This window comes from Panicum virgatum, chromosome 7K, assembly GCF_016808335.1.
Source record: "Panicum virgatum strain AP13 chromosome 7K, P.virgatum_v5, whole genome shotgun sequence".
Taxonomy (NCBI): Eukaryota; Viridiplantae; Streptophyta; class Magnoliopsida; order Poales; family Poaceae; genus Panicum; species Panicum virgatum.
This window is the reverse complement of record NC_053142.1, coordinates 6,072,615-6,077,582: the sequence shown is the minus strand read 5'-3', so window position 1 is coordinate 6,077,582 and position 4,968 is coordinate 6,072,615. Positions and strand designations below refer to the sequence as shown.

General features: G+C 48.5%; 1 non-coding gene across 1 annotated transcript; it reads right to left on the bottom strand.

Moving 5' to 3' along the window:
* Nucleotides 1-2,305: 2,305 nt before the first annotated feature.
* On the bottom strand, nt 2,306-2,414 carry LOC120643289. Its single transcript, XR_005662968.1, has one exon. It is a non-coding gene; the product is annotated as a small nucleolar RNA R71 (small nucleolar RNA).
* Nucleotides 2,415-4,968: the final 2,554 nt, after the last annotated feature.

Below are 4,968 nucleotides of genomic sequence, written 5' to 3'. Positions count from 1 at the left end.
GGGGCTGTTGGAGCCCCTAGTCCGTCGGCCGACCACCCTGGTGTTGACGGTGCTTAAGTGCCATTTTCACCTGTCAACTATACTCAATAATAAAGGAAAATTGTATGCCTTACTCGCATATTTGTATCACTAACCTTGCTCCATAGTTGTTTTCGAGTTTTGTACATTTCAGATGAGCAGGAGCGGAATAAGACGAAAACACGCAGTAGACGCCATACAACTACGTAGAATATCGCGTTCGGCATCACCCACTTACAAGGAGGGCCCATCTGGCAGAGCAAACGGGCGCGCCACGCATAATGCATACAAGAAAAGATATCAGGGCCCACATGTCAGCCTGCCAGAGAAGGATAAGGACGAGATGTGGCCAGGTGGGGCCGGCCTCCCGTCCAGTTGCATTTCGAGGAGGAGTCGGCCCCAAGTCTCCTGATTACCTTCCATACGTGCATTTGGCGGGAACCAACCTCCACTAGTATAAATAGGGCCCCCTCTCACCCCTCACACACACACACACACTTCATTCCATTTTCTCCAAGAAGGCTCTCCTCTCTCTTGCTCTCTTAGCTAGGTAGTGGAGCTAGGCTAGTTCTTTTTAGCGAGCAAGTCGTCCTCGGGGTCGTTAAGCAATCCTCGGCTCCTGGTATGGCTTTGTATCCGACATGTCAGACTTCTATTCATAATATAGAGTTTTGCCATGGTTGCTTTACTATCTTGATAGTTTATCAATCCAGGCTTAGATCGTTCATAAGTTATGCTACGGTCTTGGTTAGGCCAGATGAGCTGGATACGGATAGAGGTTCGTTGTGCTTTCGGGCTTGCTCTAGTATTTTACTCGTCCATCCAAAGGGTGGGAGACCTGGGGGCACTAGAGTAGTGACTTCATACACGAGCGTGGTGCTCGGGTATGCGGGATCCTTCGGATATAACCGTGCTCCACGGTGTGACTGGGGTAGACGGCAGGTGATGATAGCCATGTCCATCCGGCGTAACAGCGGTGTTGCGTTTAGCGTACTCCCCGACGTTCGGGTTCGGTGTAGGAGTTCATGCAAAGAGGTAATGGGACTGGATGTACTCCGGTGCGGGACCTTCTCCCCGCTATCCCATTTTCCTAGCACCTGCAGTCCTAACCATGATCTAACATGACCCCAGCTTTGGATAGAAGCACTAGGACACCTAACCTAGCTTAAGCTCCAGCTGACTTGACGTTGGATAGAGTAGTTCTTTATTTTATAGTTTCTCTCCTTTATTCCATCCTCTTGGAGTGTGGATGTGTGCTGTGTCACATTACCCTTGCTTATTCTTTGTCTGTACTTACCCCTATTAGAGTATTGCCTATTGCTTGAGGCACAATGTCATGGTTAATGTTGAGTACAATACCTTTGCCGCTGCCGTCCTTTGGGACACAAATAAATGACGATACCCTTACTCTCCGGGTGAAATGCTACAACGGTATATCCGTGCGCTTGCGGATCCATCTGTAATCGTATTGATTATACCACGAGAGTGGCACCCCTTGGGTGCAGTTGCTAGGATGGGTTCGGCGCCCTCATTTCAAGTGATAGCACTAAGGACTGCCAACAGGCATTTCTGGCGCTGTTGCTAAGGATTAACCATTCCTAGTGATTGCGCTAAGAAATGTCAACAAGCATTTCTGGCGCCGTTGCCGGGGACGGCATGTGAATAAAGATATTGTGCTGATATTAACTTAGACCTTGTACTCAGGATATAGTCTTTACTCTTTCAGGCTAATGTCACTTTATGTCTTCTTTTATTTTTGATTTGAAAAGAAGACAGGGGTAGTGTATGACCGGTTTCTCCCAGCCGAAAAACTACACAGACATTCTAGAGAGGCTCGTGAGAAGGGCACGACCTCGCGTCGTTGCTCCTCTCGCTATCCTCCCGGCACAGGAACCCATTTCGGAAGCACCACTCGTTCTTAAGGCTATGGCTAAAAATACACTCCACGAGTTCTCCGTCCCCTTCACCGACAATGTGGCCACTGGCCCCAACATCAATGTCGGGGACGTGAACTTCGAGCTCAAATCAAGCCTCATCAACATGGTGCAGGCTAGCCCATTCTGTGGCAAGCCAAATGAGGACGCAAATGCACATTTGCAGAATTTTCTGGAGCTCTGCGACACCATTGTCATACGGGGTGTCGCTGCTGATGTTGTCAAGCTTTGTCTGTTTCCCTTTTCCCTCCTAGGGAAGGCAAAACAGTGGTTTTATAAGGAAAAGGACATCGACACCTGGGCCAAATGCTCCAAGGCATTCCTCACAAAATTCTTCCCGCTGGGCAAAACGAATGCCCTGCACTGGAAAATATCAAGTTTCCAGCAGACGGGGATGGAATCCATCCTAGAAGCTTGGGAGAGGTTGCAGGAATGCATCCTGGCCTGTCCTCATCACGGCATGGACGAGTGGCTCGTCCTGCAAAGCTTCTACAACGGGCTCACAACGACATCTCGAGCCAACATTGATGCTGCTGCTGGAGGAGCCTTTCTCGACCTGACCATAGCCAAAACAAAAGAATTGGTCGAGAAGATGGTCTCCAATCAGGGGTGGAGCGATGAACGACTCCAACCCCGCACGAAAGGCATGCATACCGTCAAGGAGATGGATATGATTGCCGCAAAACTGGACCTCCTCATCAAGAAGATGGAGGAAGGGAGCCAACGACAGATTCAGGCTCCCGTCTACGCCATGGGTTCGCACTTCGCGTGCGAAGTCTGTAGCAATGATGGACACTCGGGGAACGACTGCCCTGAAACCTGTGAGGACTGCGCCTACCTCAACAACAACAACAACAACAACAACAACAACGGGTACCGTCCACCACAAGGAGGCCAGGGTTGGAACCAGGCGCGTCCACCTTTTCAGGGAGGTAATAATTACAACTCTTCTTTCAATTCAAATTTCAATTCAAACCAACCTCCCTTGAGAGAACTTGTTCTTGGCCAAGTTAAAATCAACGAAAATATAAATAAAAAGCTTTTGGCCAATGACAAATCCCTAGAAGGTTTAAATGTCAAGCTTGAAGCTTTGTCTTCTACTCTTAAAAACTAGTTAAGTTTCAACAAAATGATCGAAACCCAGCTTGCACAAATTGCTATTTCGTTACCTGCTGTTGAGAGCGGGAAGATCCCGGGGCAACCCGAGTCTCCCGTTGAAAATGTCAGCATGGTGTCTACCGGACGGGGTAACTCGTCCCGTAGGCCACCACGCAATAACCATGCAGGTAGGTACTATCCCCCAAGGAATGACATTTGGGATGGCATGGTGGCAGTGGTGCAAGAGGATCCAGGGGTCCCCATGATCAGCTGCTTGATCTACACCAAACACATCGAGCGATGCCTATGCGATCTGGGGGGCAAGCGTGAATATAATGCCCAAGGTAATATATGAAGCACTTGAATATCCTGCTCTTTTCCCAACAACTATGCTCGTACAGCTTGCAGATTCAACCATTCGGTATCCCGAAGGGATAGCCGAACACGTTTTCATACGAGTACGAGACTCCTTCGTCCTTGCTGACTTTGTGATAATGGATATGGAGGGCAACCTCGGAGTCGACCTCGTACTTGGGCGACCTTTTCTAAGGTCTGCCAAGGCAAGGATCGTTGTCGGAAAGGGAGAAATCCATTTCCGTGTCGGAAGGGAGGATATGTTTTTCAGGTTCAAGAAGAAGGAAGAGCAGTGCTTCATGATCTAACAAGACAGTGAAGGGCAAGCACTCTGAGGTGCACCAAAACCGCAGCCAGAACAACGACCCTCCGCACCTAAAAGAAAGAAGAAGGAAAAGAAGGTGTGGCGGAAGGTCGAAAGTTCGGCCTCGTCTAGTTCTCCAGGATGAGACAACGAATGGTAAGAACGATGGAGAAAAGTCGTGCACGTCGGACTTTAAATGACGCGCCCTTGCCAAAGGTAAATTGGTATTTATCTCATATTTGCTTTCTTCGCTTTTCATCATTTTCTTTGCACCTTATTTGTTTTTATCGACTGCATGTTTGAAATTTTCAAAAATTGTTTTCTGCATGCTGGAATTTTTCTAGCATTTTTCCCTTTTTACAAAAAGACCAAAAATATTTTTTGAGTTTTAAAATCCTTTGGGAAAAATAATTTGGACATCTTTTCGAGCAAACTTTTGGCCGTGCACCATATTTCCAAAGTTCATAACCGTTGAGGAAGCATCTGGCCAAAGTGGGGCACCAGGGGGCCCACCCTGGGGCCGGCCGACCCCACAGGTCGGCCGACCCAGGGCCAACAGCTTCTGGGCCCCACCTTCTCCAATGGCTCCATAGCCGTTGTGGCTTGCATCTCCTCTGGTGCACGCGCCATCTTCTCTTTAAATAGGGGCCGAGAGGGGTGTTGAGCTCTCTCATACTCACACACTCACTCACACTCCCTCTCACACATTCTTGCTCGGGTTTCCATTGGATTTTGGCTCAAGTTTGGTTTCAAGAAATCTCTCTCTCTCTCATTCTTTGCTGCAAGATTGATCACATATTTGGATGAACTCTCGGGTAAGAATTTCATTTTGATTTTGCTAACATAACCCGAACCGAGTTGTTCTCGTTCGTTCTTGTTCGCTCTTGTTGCAAGCATGAAGGGTGTAGGTCAGAAACTTTCCGGAGCTATCAAGAAGATGACAGGGTCAAGCTCATCTCGTTCACGGGGTGGGTCGAGCTCCCGTCATTCCCCCGAACCTACACACAACGCCGACCACGATGGACTATGAGCAAGACGAACAAGAGGAACAAATAGAGGAGCAATCTAAAGAACCGCAAGCCGAGGACATGGGAATAGATGAAGATGATGCACCGTACCTCGACTTGCAAGATGACCGCGAGCGTCAAGCCTACGCCATGATCAAGAATCGAAGCTTTGGTCATACCAGAGCCTTCGATCCGGACCTTCTAAAAAAACAGGTATGGATGTTGACTTCGCTCGTGTTTGGCATGCGGTTGG